The following is a 15331-nucleotide window of genomic DNA, read 5'->3' on the forward strand; positions in this document are numbered from 1 at the left end:
TAAAACACAAGAACAACCAGTGAAAACAAAAGGTCTGACATCAAGTGGTCATGGGGCCAGCCAGGGGCTTCCCTGTGGCTGGCTGGGGGGAGCCCCTCCCTGTGCCCCCCATGGCTGGCTGGGGGCCCTCCCTCTGCTCCCCTTTTTCACAGAGGTTCCCAAATCCAGCAGCAATTGAGCACAAGGCCCCATAGGTAAGTACAAGCCTGGCCAACACAGATGCATTATGGGAGACACCACTTTTTATGTCACTGCCCATCTGTTAAGACCTGACAGTATCTAGCCCCAGCCTGCCAGCTTCCCATGGCAGGTCCCCGGGAGGAGAGAGAGAGAGAGAGAGAGACGCCTTCCTGGATGTCCCAAGCCCAGGCCTAGTAAAGCTGCTCTCCCCAGAGAGACCCAGCCCCAGCTGGGGTGGTTGGAACACTCACTGGCCCTCTGCCCGGTTGTAATGATGGGTTTACGTGCCAGTGGATTGGTGCTAACTTACCCTTTATGACGTCAGGCATTTACAGGACAGCGCTAATTGCCCTTATAGGGGTGTTGCTGAAGGACACCTGGGACCAGGCCTCTGAAGATGGGGCAGTCCCAGCTCAGGGGCCAGCCAGCTGTGTTTGGAAAGGTGCGAATCCACCAGGAACTAATTGTGTGTTTACAGCCTCCGTGGGACGGACGGCGTCGAGCCCCGGCAACGACAGACATTGTTGGCCAAGGGCAAGGGCCACCAGGCTGTTTTACTGCTGATTCCTGCACTCGGTCCCTCCCTCAGCCCAGCACACAATGAAAACAGGCCAGGCTCTCGGGGCACCTGCTACCTCTGCCCAGTGGCCTGTTCCTGGGCCGTCCTGCAGCACAACGCAGGCTGGAGGGACACGAGTCCGTTGAGGGAGAGGGTGGACCCCAGTGCAGGCCAGGGCCCTTGAGAGAGATGATGCCTCAGAGCCACTTAGCGGAGTGCTCACCATGGATTTTCATCCTAGCATCGGGTCTGGGAAGCTCCCCCTGGGCCTGAGTCAATAATCCTCCAGATGACCCCATCTACAGGAACCACCCAGAATCCCAGACAGGGGGGAGGGGGCCCGCCCAGCACCCCGGAGTGGGGCCATTGCAAGGGGACTGCCTGGTGCCCCCACAGAGTGAGGTCGGGCCTGCTTGACTCCCACAGGAGAGGGACTAGCTGGGGTGGGAAGGTACTGACCAGTACGACGGGGTGGTGGAAGCGAGGGAGGGGGCGTGGCGGTGCCCGTGAGAGAAGGTGGAGCAGGGCTGGGTAGTCATCTCTCTGCCAGGATTTGGGAAGTGACCAAATGGGAGCTGGGCTCCCCGCCCCCCTCACAGCCGAGGGCAATGCAAGAAGCCAAGCGCTCGCTCTCTCTGCTATGGCAGGCCACAGCAGCCCAGCTGTTACGTCTGGCTTGATCTCAGGGAGCGTCGTCACGGGTGACTGAGAACCGGGGCTTGAACAGCACGTTAAGGAAATCCTCCGCCGAGTCCAAACGAGACGCGTTGCAGTGGGGGCCGGGGGAACAAGAGGGCAGCTGCACGGCGTGTCGCTTCCATTTGCAATGAGATGGTGAGTCCAAAAGAATCTCCCAGTTTAACAAGCGGGAGGTTTTAAGAGTGAGCACAATACACAGGGCAGTAATGCTGAAAGAGCGCCAGGGAGGGCTGTGCCTAGAGCCCATGGAGCTGGGGGTGGGGCAGCAGGGGAATGACACATGCTGCATAGGTTAGCTACAGAAATACAAGAAGCCAGGCCCTAGACAGGTGAGAGCAGACCCCTTCCCCCGTTTTGTTTCCATACGATGCCCTGTGTATACGCGTTGCCTAGCTAGGAGGGGCCTGCACAGATACAGCGAGAGGGGTTTGCAATGTGACAGAGAAGTGGAAAATGGCCTCTACAGGTTTGGGCTTCACATCACAGAGCAGGGAGGGGACAGGCCCCTTCCCCACTGCTGTGGGGCAACACCACCTGGAATGGTGCATCCTCGTTGCCAGATATTGACAAAGCAGGTGGGTTCAGGGAAGCGCAAGAAAAGTGGCCAGAGGGACCGATTGAAGGGAACAGGTTACAAGAGTTGAAGACGTAGCGCGTGGCTAGGGGGCCCCTTGCTTGCCCCCTAGGAGGAACGGAAAGAGGGATGTCTAGGGTGGAACAAGAGCGGTAACTATGGAGAAAAGGGGTGGACTGGAGAATGTGAAAATTGAGGCTGAATCTCAGGAAAAATTCCCTGACAGCACAATGGATCCAGATGGAGAATTAACTCCCAGGAAGGGGCTGGGAGCACCGTCGCTTAAGATATTTAAACTGGACTGCCAAAGCCCTGGAGAATAGACTGCAGAGAAGATGCCTGGCTCTGTCCCCAGAGGGGGCTCCTTCCCAACTGTGTAGAATAGGCTGGAGGGCTGCAAATACTCTCCTTTCTATTTACATTACAAGGAATGTCGAAAATTGGGAGCGGGAGGGGGAGTATTGGCTGATTGCTCCCAGGATCTCCTTGTCAGAATCCCTCCCTGCTCTGTTAGTGTCTCTTGATAGATGGCTTGCATTAGGGGGATGAAAGTGAGGCATAGCTCAGGGGTTTGGCACGACAATCCCCATTAAACGCTCACTGGGAACATGATTCCAAAAAGTATTTGGAGGTTGAATCACTTCATACACTAACTAAGCGCCGAGTGGTTCATACAGCATGGCGCAAATGGCTCTGTCAGACGGGCCTGGCATCCCTGCCGGGACAGCGACTGAGAGGGTGCTTCTCAGGGAGCAGCTTCTGCGCTGGGCTCAAGCCGCGTGAAGAGCAAACCAGACTCATAGCCAAAGCCTCGCCAGGCAGGCGAGAGCTGCTTTGCCCGGATCTGGGGGTTTAATCCCAGGGCGGATGTGTGGCTGGGCAGATATCAGGGCATGGCAGAGTGGGGCAGCTGTACCTGGAGAAGAGAGTGGCACATCTGCCTAGGGGTTAGGACCTGTGAAGAGTGGCCCTGGGTGCCAGGATGGCTCACTTGGTCGCAGCCAGTGGGGAAGCGGGTTGGCCGGGCCTTGCTTTAGTGTCTCGCTAAAGGACAGTTGTTCTTCACGCCACGCCTATGCAAGCATCGCTAGCACCCACAGCCTCAGCAGCCACCCTCTGTGCTCCAAGCGCCAGGGAAACTCTTCCTGGAGGGAGCTGCCTGCCCGCCGACCCTCCTCCTTGCGCTAGGGAGGGGGCTGAGCAGGTTCGGGCCCCCGCGGGTTCACAGGAAACACGGCTCCAACCGTTCCCATTTGCTTGGCGAGGACCAAAGAAGCTAGGGGAGTTCTCTGGGCCTCCCTGGAACCCCGACAGAGCTGGAGGCTGTGCCCAGACCTGTGCAGCGCCTTGGACCAGCATGGCACCCTTAACCCAGCGATGCCGAGCTCGACTCTCTTGTGCCAGGCTCTGCCCTTCGCACCTGCTCTTGGTGGTCAAAGGTGCAGCAGCCATTGTGAAATCACAGCTGGCAGGGGGCTCAGCCTTTGCGGGCTGGGGCCTTAAACCATAAGACAGGTCAGGTGGAGAGCGGGAGCTGTCCCTGGGCTGGCCACGTGAGCTTGATAGCTACATGGCATTGGCGGCCCATGGGTTTGCTGCTCCTCTCCCATGGGGGAAGCAGCAGGAATGAGAAGAGCTGGTGAGCGCAGCTCTGCTTTATGTTAACCCCCCTTCTTCTAATCTGCTGAGAGTGGGGTCTGTGAAACCAGGAAACTGTGACTCGAGGTCACAAACATCTGGAACGTTAAAAAAAAAAAATGGAAGAGATGCAAAAGCAACTTATGTTAATGCAAAGCCCTGAGGCTGGCCCTGGCCCACCACACTGCGTGTGGAGCTCCCGCACTGGGCTGGAGAGTGCTGGCTCATTGGCCCAGTGCTCAGCCGCAGCCCAGCCCCCCTGGCCCTGGCTGAAGGCTTCAGAGGCACAAAGGGGCTGGGGTACACACCTGCCCGCGATGCTTAGCCCTGCTGATAACGTCTCATCGCGTGCGGATGGCACGAGCTCCTGGGAAGCCACCTCCGGCTCTAGTTAATTTCTGATCCCACCTGAGCACGATTTGGCGTGAGTTGGGGGTGGTGCAGGTGCTCTGAGTTTGGGGCACCCATGAAGATCCCTGAGTTCAGGCAGCGCCCCTCGAAGTGTGAGTTTGGGGTGACTGGGCTGGGGGGGGAGCCCTGAGAGATGGGCGTGGGGTTCTCAAGCTATGTTTGGGCGGGGCCGTGAGGGCTGAGTGTGGGGTTCTTGGGCTGTGGGTGTGTGGCTCTGAGGGCCGAGCGTGGGCTTGTCGGGCCAGGGAGGTGGTGGAGTTCAGGGTTCCTCGGCTCATCACGCCTTGCCCGGCGTGACAGCGGCTGGGGCTGCGTTTCCCTGCGCTCACAGATTTGTTTATTATCATCTCCTCTGTTTGTTTAATGAGTGTGGCTGGTGGAGCTGCCTGCCAGGGAGTGGGAGGGAAAGCAGGAGGGGCCTCGGCCCCAAACACGGCAGGCTGGACCTGAGATCCTCCTTGCCTTTGTTGTTCCTGGCACACTCCCCTCTTCCCTTCATCAGCTTCCTTGGGACTGGCTCTAGAGCAGAGATTGTGTTTAATTTATATCCTGCCCCCCAGGCTACTGGCCCCTGCTGAACACACAAACAGAATGAGACACTGCAAGGTGTGGCAGGGGCCTGCGGCACTTTCCTCCTCCCGCTCCCGCTTGAAGATTTCTCCGGCACAAAGTTGCCTTGTAGTGGAGGCACTTGGCACAGTGCCGGTTCTAGCCATGTGCTCCAGGACGTATCCGTAAAGCACCAGGTGGGAGCAAGCAGCTGCACACATGCCTAGGGACGGCCCCACTGTCTGTCTAGGGACCCATATGGCCTCCTCCTGGCAGCATCTGAGTCCTGAGGAGTCGGAGGACTGCTCTGTCCACACGTCCCGCCTTTTCTGCTTCCTGGTTGCGCTAGGCACTTGCTGTGGGCCCCCCCAGGGTAAATCAAGCTGCTGGAGGCCCGGAGAGCAGGGCTGGGGAACAAACCCTCAGCAGGATTTGGTCTTGGCCATGCTGAGCTATGCTTCCTCACCTGGGCCCGAGGCAGGAAAGCACTTAAGCGCATGCTTAAAGTTAAACGTGTATGTCGGGAACGTAAGTTCCTGAATCCAGGCCACATGGAGTAAGAGCAAGCAGGGCCTGGTAAGAGCAGCAGCAGTTTCCAGGACCTTGTGGAGCAACAGTAACTTCATACGTTGAGACTGTACCTTCCTGAGAGTCAGTCCCGACAGCACAGGCAGGGAGGGAGGGTGGCTTGTTTCAGCTGTGACCATCGTGCACCCTAACTGTGAGCATCCCCAACCGCTCTACACGTCGTTAGCAATACAGCAGCAGCAGCTGCCACGCAGGGGGCACTGTGGGGCGGGAGCTACTTGAGCCTGCCAGGTCCATTGGCCCGCAAAGCCCCTGTTGCAGGTGATGTGCTCCAGGGCGAACAGAGGGTCTGCTGCAGACTTCACAGTGGAGAGGCCCAGGCTCGCTCCGCATCCTTGATTCAGCTGCAGTGATGGGTTTTGCTGCTGCTGGCGGAGAGGATGAGGAGGAGCATCATCCTCAGGAGGATGCCTAACAGTGAAGGGGTTTAGCCTACGAGGCCTGGCCACATACCCAAAGGGTGAAGAGAGGCCTGCAGAGACACTGAGGCAGGAGGAGGGAGTGGAAGGGCTGTGCCTGTGCGGAGAAGGAGACAGGCTTGGACCCATCCCACCTTCCCTGGCTGTGCAGCCCCATCTCACTCTGGAAAGAGCCCCATTTTTGGAAGATGGGATGTTTTAGCTAAAACACCTGACATTGCAGCAGCTTCTGTGCTGTTCATGAAGGGCTTTTATTCTGTAGTGTTCTTGGGCCTACTGTGCATCGTATCCATTAAAGGTTGGGGATGCTGGTACCAGGCGATGGAGCCAGTAGAAGGTGTAATGGGGTGCAAGGGAGGAAAGCCAAGTGTGCAGTAAACACCACGAAAGCCTGGCTGGCAATGAGGTGTGTGGAATCATCTCCTGGAGGGTTGGGGGGGGGGGGGGGGAGGGGAAGAGAAGGGAAGGGCAGGAGCTCCAGGGCTTGAAACACTTGGCATTCGACAAAACATTGAACAACAGACTTGAATGGAGAAATCCAGCTCTGGCCAGATGAGCTAGCTGGCCTTTTCCCGGTCTAACTCTCAGGATTCTCTGGATCTAGGATGGCAGACTGCAGACACACTGCATCTTCGGCAGTACAGCACTCAATGCTTTGCTGGCAACAGCAGGCGCTGTGCTGCTGAGGGGCTCCCCTCCCCTGGCATTCGGGGGTGCTGTGCCATCAGGTTGGAATATTGGGGGCAAGGGGCTGGGGTGTAGCCAGGATATAAATGACAGCACCTCCAGCGACATAGCATCACCTAACCCTCAGGTGAGTGGCAGCACCCCTCACACAGCACAGAATCCTCATGCACCACGGGGATGGGCCGTTCGGCCGTGGTGTGCCCCCTACTGCCATGCTGGAGCACCGGCAAGTGGAGCCACCTCACTGGCTGTAGCTCACCCAGGCCCGACCCTCTCCCAGCTGCCCCTCTTCCAGACAATGATCTTGTTCCTTTGCTGTGTGAGCAGAGTCCTCTTCTGACGCCCTCGTAGATGGCCTGGCTCGTTTCCACAGGCAGCCATTTTAACCCTTTCTCTCCCTCGCTCAGCAGCTCCCACGTTCCACAGGGGCTGTGCTGCCTCAGGCGTGCTGCCCATGGACGATGCTGCAGCTGTCCTGACCTTTCCTGCCTTCAGAGCCCCTCAAAATCCTACTTGGAATCAATCTCCACAAGGCCAAGGCCAATGGCTCTGCTCATGGTCTCTGGCTGATACAGGCCAAGGAAGAGAACCCGTGGGGGAAGCTGAACCTGCGGCTCCATTCAGTGGTGAAGGAGGATACTGCAGGTTTCCTCACCCTCTCCTGCCACTGCTGGGTCCATCCTACTGACCGGCATTCAGCATGTGAGCCCCCTGGAGGAAGCTCCTGTCCCGCCCATTAGGAAGTGTCATGACTCCAGTTCTCTATGGACTGGAGCGGCATGTGGAGGCTGACTAGGATGACTAGACAGCAAGTGTGAAAAATCAGGATGAGGGTGGGGGGTAATAGAACCCTATATAAGAAAAAGACCCCAAAATTGGGACTGTCCCTATAAAATCGGGACATCTGGTCACCCTAAGATTAGAGAATGCTGCAGGAAATGCGAGCCACAGGCGTGTGTATTGGGTATAGCCCCTGTGGTGGCCAAGGGGTGGTGTTCATATGCTAACAGGTTTGAGAGACAAGGGGGGTGAGGTAATATATCTTTTACTGGAACAACAGCTGTTGGTGAAAGAGACAAGCTTTCCAAGCTACTCAGAGCAATTCTTCAGGTCTGGGAAAGGTACTCCTGGCCCACGGTGCTACAGATTGTTTAGCATAAGTAGTTAGCACATATTGTAAGGGACCATTCAAGACAGAGTGGCCCGTTAACACCTCTGCACAGGACAAAAAGAGGGGGTTAGTAGGTTACAGATTGTTGTAATAAGCCACAAATAAATCCCATGTCTTCTGTTCAGTCCATGATTTTTAGTGTGTAGCAGAATAATGAATTTAAGCTCCCAAGCTTGTCTTTTGAAAGCGATGTGCAGGTTTCCTTTGAGAACATAAGAATGGTCATACTGGGTCAGACCAATGGTCCATCTAGCCCAGTATCCTGTCTTCCAAGAATGGCCAATGCCAGGTGCCCCAGAGGGAATGAACAGAACAGGTAATCAGCAAGTGATCTATCACTGTGATGTTCCCCTCTGGTGTTATCTGGACCGGTGATCTGCTAGGTTACTCCAATCCTTGACTCTGGGAGTCAGCCAGCCTTACCCATCTCTGCTGTGAGAACCCCCAATCCTGGGCTGTTCATGCACAGCTTCTGACATGTAAGCAAGCTGCAAGCGAATGACACTAGCCAATATCTCCGGTCCCAGACACAACCTTAGGAACCTCCGTCTTGGAATGTCCAGTTATGCCAGCTGGATGCTGCAAGCTTATACGACTTTGTCAATTTAACAAAGAAATTGATATGTACCAGGCTTGTTATCCCAAGGGGAGTCTCTGACATGCTTCAAACCAAAGGCACTGCTTCAACAACCAGTTTATTAACTACAAAGATAGATTTTAAGTGATTATAAGTCAAAGCATAACAAGTCAGATTTGGTCAGGTGAGCATCACCTCATCGCAGTCCCAAACTGACCAAAGGAAGGGGCATGACTCCCTCGAGAATCTAACAGATTCTTTCGTTGCGGCCTAGGCAGCGTCCTTTGTTCCTGTGAGGCTGGGCTGGGTTTGTTCCATACACGCCCTGATGAGGTGTGAACTGCCCCTCTGCTCTTAGAGAGGTTTTCCCTGGGTTTATTTTAAGTCATGAGGATACATTTTCAGCCTCATAACTACATACATGAAATTATAACCTATAACATTACTGTAACAATTACTATAACATCACTTTAACAACAATGCTCAGTGCATCATGAGCCTTCTGAAGACACCCAACATGACAAACTTTGCACTGGATACCACACAATCATATTATAAAGATGAACATGGGGGTGTAGGGTGTTCCCCCGAGGTACAGAGCACCACAGTTGCCCAGTCCCAGCTTCTGGCAAACAGAGGCTAGGGACACTTCAGAGCATGGTTTTTGCATCCCTTGATGGACCTGACCTTATCTAGTTCTAGTTCTTGAGGATGAGGACTGATAGTTCAGACATACAGTGACTGCTTTGTAAAAAGTGTCCACCCACAGGTGATGACGTGTTTTGTCTTGTATCGTTTTCCTGCGTGAGTTCATTCGAGAGCACAGTGATTGTCTGGTTTCACCCGTATAGTTGTTATTGGGGCATTTAGCGCACTGGATGAGGCACACCACAGGTTGTGATGGGTATGTGTAGGATCCATGGAGCTTGAAACATGTGGCGTGGCCGTGTTGATCATCCTAGCAGTGGAGACATGTCTGCCAGTTTTGCATCTGTTGTTCTGGCAGGGTCTGGTGCCACTTTGAGTTGGTGTGTCCTGCTCTTTGGGGAGCTTGCTTCTGATGATGATCCTGAAGGCCAGAAGTGGGACAGACACGGCTACAACTACACTGCATAGGACAGGTTTGGGAGACAGGCTGAGGAGCTTTTGGCCTCTTCGACAGTTGGCCACCTTAGCCTCAGCAGATACTGCCCTTGGCACAAGACCATCCGCCCCTTCCTCATCACTGGGGCAGGCCCCTCCCCCATACCAAGCGCCAGGAGGGTGATGGGCACTGAGACATGCCAGGCTTCACAATAGCACATTTTCCTCTAGCTCTGCTGGGGTGGGGGGAGGGCGAGAGGAACTGTTAAAAATGAAAAGCGAGACTCTGGAAAGGCTCCAGCTCTGTTTTAATTAACCTGAACAAGCCAGAGCTTCGGTTTCTAAGCCAAGCCGAACTCTTTCGGTTAGGAAAAGCCTGCAGTACCTGGCAGTAATTTAATAATGCTTATTTCTAGCTCTCTCATAGCAGGGCTGTGGAATGGCTCCAAACCCTCCGGTATCCCTGCCTTTCCGCAGGAAAGTTGCCTTTATTGCTATAACGCAATAGTAACAGAGATACCAGTGTTAATACCTTACCTCAAACTCAGCTGGCAGGGAAGGGCCTGTCAAAGCCGAGGGAAGAAACCCAACGGTGTGTGCGTCTCTGAGCTCTGGTTGGGCCCCAGAACACCAGCTCCACAGTCCAGTGCTCCCGGGACCACCTACACACCAGATTCCACCTACACACCACACTAGCCCCTTGCTGCCCCCTTCACACATGCTCCCTCCTCCAGGCAGGGACCTGGCTCTGACTAATAACCCTTGGCTAACACTGTCCCTTTGTCAAGGCCCTGGGACTCCCAGTGCGTGGCTGGGGAACAGACACACGCATGCAGCCAATAGGGCGAGACCAGGTCTAGGGGGACGAGGCTTTCGAGGGATGGTAAAACAGGAGTCTCTGTGCCGAGGGAAGTGGCGGGATGTGGGAGTGACCCGCTAGGTAGCGCGAGGTGTGGAAAGTTCACGCCTGCCATCGCTCTGGGAACAGCCTCCTTCCAGGGAACGTATCTGCCGTTGTTAGTGGGGCGAGGGCTCCATCCGCAGCCAGGGCAGCCTGACGGCTTCAAAGGGCCCCCGTTCTCTCAGCAGCTCCGCTCGCCCAGGGAGCTGCCAAGAACAGCAGGGATTTGGAGCGCTGGCCTCCAAGCCCTCCTGCTCCCGCCAGCTTTAAACTCTCTGAACAGCACTTCCTGAGGCAGGGGCTCAAATTACCTGCATCTCAGTTCAGGGATTCCCCCCGCCCCCCATTGCTCCAGCAGCCTTTCCTGACTGGCTCCATGGCTGCAATTAGCTTGATTACACAAACCCCAGAGAGGGGCTGGAGTGCTCCCGGTACAGCTCCAAGGAAACTCCCAATCCAGGGGGGGAAGGCAGGGGCTTCTCCCAGGTAGCTACATTTGTTCTCCAGAGTCTGCCCTGCAGGGAGAACCATCCCACCTCTGGACAAGAATAGCCACCGGGAGGTGCCTTCTGTACAGACCCTACTTTGCCCCAGTCATCTCCACTGCTGTCCAAAAGGCTGAGGCGTGCCGCTGAAGTTCCAGAGCGTGCTATTTAAAGACATGCACCCCACCTTAATTAAAGCTCCCAGGTCTATAATTCTGGGGCACGTCCCTTGTCCCACCTTTGAACGTCCACAAGCTGGAACGCTGCACCACAGAAGCTCCTCCACAGTAAGACGTGTCTAGTTACCCCAGTGACCAGCAAAGGGCTGGCTAATATTTAACCAGAGCTCCCGTAAAATTCCCCCCACCCGCACCGTCCCTGTGCCCAAGGGACGGTGGACACTGGGCAAGTCTAAATGGGAAGACGCATGAACAAACAAAATGCTTCCTCGCTCCCCACCGAGCTGGGAGGCAGCGGCACAGAACAAACAAACTCCACGCTGCTGAGCTGAACTTGGCTAGAAATGCTGCTGCTGCCTTCCTGAAAAATCCACCCAGGCTACTGACAGCTGGGGCACAGTTCAGCTCAACCCGGCACCGGGGTCACCTTCCTTGGGAAGTGCTTTGACAGCATCGGCCCATTGGTGCAATCCGGTTCACTCCAAAGGCAATTACTCTACAGAAATAGAAGGGATAAGTCGCCTCGGGCAGGGCGGAGATAGCAACACCCACAGGGGATGACTCCACCAGACAAGTCATAGAGGTTACGGCCAGAAGGAACCATTGGGATCGTCTAGTCTGACCTCCTGCCCAGCATGGGACAGAGAATCTCAATCAGCCATTCCTGCACCGAGCCCAATCCTCCCAGCTTCCTGCTCTGTTTGGTGGTGGGAGGTAACGAGGGTTCCCAGGAGCCCCCACCACGTTTCCCTGCACCTGACCCAGCGGAGAGACATGACAGCCTGTGGCTTCCCCAGAGCCAGACTTTGATTTGGCGCCCAGATCCGGGAATGGGAAGTTGGACGTTTCTGCACAGGCCCCAGCAACTTCTTTACCAAAATGAGTTAGCGGGGCGGGGGGAAGGGAGGCCACAGGCAACAGTACGTGAGAGAGCGGGAGAGCTGGAGACTGTGTGCTGGAGGTGCTGGACTCGGAAGCAGGAGAGCTACATTCTAGCCACTGACCTGCCCCGTGGTCTGGAGATTTTCTTCCCTTCCCTGGGAGCTTCTATTTCCCCTCCCTTTGTCTGTCTTTAGACTGTAAGATCTTCAGGGCAGGGACAGTGTCTGGACAGCACCTAGCAGGGGCCTGGTCTATGCTGGGGCCTAGTGTAATGTAAATTAATACTAACCATTGGCATGTTCCTATTGAGCGACTCTCAACCAGCAGAATAAAGCAGCAGAGGATGCTGAGCGTGACAGGTGCAGCACGAGACGCCTGGTCTGGGCGCTGTGCTAATGACAGGAGAGCCCAGGGACACTCCAGCGCCCTGAGTGTAAATCCTGGAGTCGGGGTAGGACTTGCTGAGGCCAGGCACTGGGCATCGAGAGGGGTTCGTTAAGGACTCCTCAGCAGGCCGACGCATCCGAGGAAAGAGCAAGAGGGGCAGAGAGAACCAGCTGGCAAATGGCACCTTGGAGCTCGAAATAATTGCAGCTCTCTGAAAGCAGCCCAGCTGTGAGCGCAGGCAGGGCACAAGCTGCGTGGGCCCTCCATGTGCTGCTCTGCGGCGGTCGTGTTAGAGTTGGAGTCCCAGGGGACAGCAGGCTGAAATTAATTGTGTAAAAGCCACTGGCCTTTCCCAATAGCCAGCACATGGAACCTACAAAAGCAGCACTGTTCTGCTTTATTGGATTGAAAACAGATGCCTGCTCCAAGTGGAGCCCCTGACACTGTCTGTGGGGGACAGGACAGGCTGTCTGAGACGCAGGGAGAGGAAATGCTGACACACAGTGCGCCAGACCCTACTGGAAATTCCAGCGGAACATTTCCTACTGGTTCCAGTTGGGAACTAGGCTTGTACAGAGTAGCAGATCTCCTAGGCGGCTCACGCCTGGGGTCAGTAATAAAGTCTACTGGCACTTTCTCCGCTACGATCCACCATGTTCCCAGCCTTTCTTGGCCTTCTCTTCAGTAGGACCCATTATAGCGTGTAAGGGTCCGGTGTGGGGGCTCGGCCCTCTCAGGAGCGGCCGGGAGCCAGGCCGCCTCACTACACGGCCTAAATCAGTAATTCAGTCTCCGAAGGTCCAAGCCCCAGGTCAGGGCGGGCAACAAACAATAGTCCAAGGGCTCAGACCGTCAGGCAGGGGCTGAGCAAACTAAACAATAATTCAAGCCCAAGCCCTCAGTCAGGGCGGGGCAACAAACAGTAGTTCAAGGAGCTCAGACCCTCAGGCAGGGGCTGAGCAAACAGAGTCAGTAAAGCCCTAGCCCTAGTCAGGGCGGGGCAACAAGCAGTAGTTCAAGGGCTCAGGTCCTCAGGCAGGAGCTGAGCAAAACAAACAGTTAGTGAAGCCCAGCCCTAGGTCAGGGCGGGGCAACAAACAGCAGTTCAAGGGGGCTCAGGCCCTCAGGCAGGAGCTGAGCAACAGCAATAGTTCAGGGCTCAGGTCCTTGGGCAGGAGCTGAGCAAAACAGCAGGTAAGTCCAGGCTTCTATGTCTGAGCGCGGGTGTGAGGGGGAGACTGCCACCCGCGAGTGGGGGGGGGCAGGGGGGACACAGGCCCACCCACTCCACTGTGTCCCAGCCCGGGGCCCTAACAGCGGCAGTTAGTCTGCTGCTGTGTCGGTGGGGTCCTGACCGCAACACACCGACATCGGCTCAAAGTCTGCTGTAGCCAGACTGGGGTCAGCTACCCCCGGGCTACTTCCCATCTCCCCCTCCATGGGTACCTGCTCATCTCTGGTGTCCGGCGCTAGGTCCCACACCATGGGCTCCTCGACGTGCTAAGGGCCGGCTGGCTCGGGCTGCCCCTCAGGACTCCGGTCGGGGGGACGCTCGAGCAGCTCCTCTGGGTACCGGGCTCGGGGCAGGCTCGGCCAGTCCTCCTCGGGGTACCGGGCTCGGGGAAGGCTCGGTCCAGCAGGAGCTCGGTCAGGAGCGTCTGTCCTCTCCGGCCGCCGGGCAGCAACTGAGCGCTGGGGCCGGGCCTTTATACTTCCTGTCCCGCCCCTTGACTTCCAGGGGGTGGGGACAGGCAGCAGTAGCTCCGCCCACTGTTCTGGCTCCTCCCTCTCAGGAGCGGCCGGGAGCCAGGCCGCCTCACTACATAGCCACACCCATGTGTTCAGCAACTTGCCTGGTCCCTTTAAAACCAGCACTGGGAAGCTGATGTCGGGCTCCAGCGGGATTCATGGGCTACAGTGACCATCCCTGCACTCAGTGGAAGGGGGAGCTGGGGCAGCAACGTCTGCACTGAGATTTCAGGCAAATGGATCAGCACCAGTACCGCCTTGTGTGCTGCCCCTTCTGCAGCAGGATTTGAACAGGGACAGTATAACTTGCCCTAGGGCTGTAGCATTGACAGGGAAGCTGTACCCTGGTGCACAGTGCCTGGTGCAACAGGTTGGAGCAGGGTCAATACAACCTGGCACAGTGCCCCCTGTACACTAGAATTGGCAGCGTCACTATGCCCTGGCACAGTGCTCCTGGCAGAGCAGAAGTGCACTCTGGCACAGGGCTCCAGCAAAGTATAATTGGAGCAGGGCTGGTATTCCGTGGCACAGTTCCCTTCATGCAGGAAAATTTGACCAAATCTAGTTCAACTGCTAGCATGATGCCTCTAGTCCAGTAGGACAAGGCAGTGCACCCTAGCATGGTATCCCCAGTCCAGTATAACTGGCACTGCCAGTGTATCTGATCCTGGGGCACCCAGTCTAGTACAACAAACAGCAGGTCTCTGGGCCGGCCACATGCAGCATGGAGCGTTTCACCCTCTTGGGTTTCTCTGAAGTGCCACTTGCAACAGCCACCTCCCTCCAGTTCTTTGCCAGTTTCCTTTCCCGATGGAAGGACTCCAGAGGCTACATTTGCATCATTGGTTTCCTTCTGACCCAGTGGAATAAGGTTCTGAGGCACAAGGGTGCTGGGGAGAGAGTGGACTTTATTCCTAACCAGGAGGCAGTGAGATATAGTGGATAGTGCACTAGATTAGGAGTCAGGGGACCCTGGTTCTGTTCCTGCCTCCACCACTGATCTAATGTTGGCTTCCCCTCCCACCCATTGCGTGTGCTGCCTGTTTAGACTGTCAGCTTGAATTCCTTGGCCTGGTTACATGAGCTGGGTTAGGGTGGCAAAGGTCAGTGACCCATTGCACCAAGGGTCAGCCTGCAGTAGCCACTGTTATGCCCGGAAACAGATACCATGAGGTGGGAAGGGGCCCCTGAGTGGATCTAGTCCTGCATACCCTTCCACAGTAAAGCCAAGCCAACACAACGCCTAACAAAGAGTTTGTTTTGAGAGCAATCCAGCCCGACGCACAGAACAGAACACAGGTTAAAAAGGCAGCGTGGGCCACCTGATTCCCAAATGACAGGAAAGCAAGAAACTCCCAAGCTCCCAAGATACAAAAAATAATCCTTGGTAGCAGGTTTCAGCCCTTAAAGCAGTATCTCCCCGCTGGACCTCTTAAACTGCCCGCTCCCTGTTCCAGGCAGACTGGCAGCAAAGCCTTTCTGACAGAAGAGAATCCCAAACACCACTTTCATAGCAAAGTCCTTCCTTCCCCGGCCTCTCTGCGGGGGCGTCTTCCAGTTTCCTCCACTACTTGGAGGTCAGGTCAAGCTACCGCTGTCCTTTCTCCCTTGGG

The 15331-nt window shown here is 55.9% G+C and overlaps 1 long non-coding RNA gene across 1 annotated transcript in view; it reads left to right on the forward strand.

Annotated features, from left to right (window-relative positions):
- The first annotated feature begins 538 nt into the window (after positions 1-538).
- Positions 539-15331, forward strand: part of LOC120371354 — a 71570-nt gene continuing 56777 nt past the window's right edge. Inside the window, exons 1-2 of the long non-coding RNA XR_005584302.1 lie at positions 539-622; positions 1387-1573. This is a non-coding gene — a long non-coding RNA (uncharacterized LOC120371354). The remainder of the gene's footprint in view (positions 623-1386; positions 1574-15331) is intronic.

The sequence above is a fragment of the Mauremys reevesii genome, linkage group 9, assembly GCF_016161935.1.
Source record: "Mauremys reevesii isolate NIE-2019 linkage group 9, ASM1616193v1, whole genome shotgun sequence".
In the NCBI taxonomy this organism is placed as follows: domain Eukaryota; kingdom Metazoa; phylum Chordata; order Testudines; family Geoemydidae; genus Mauremys; species Mauremys reevesii.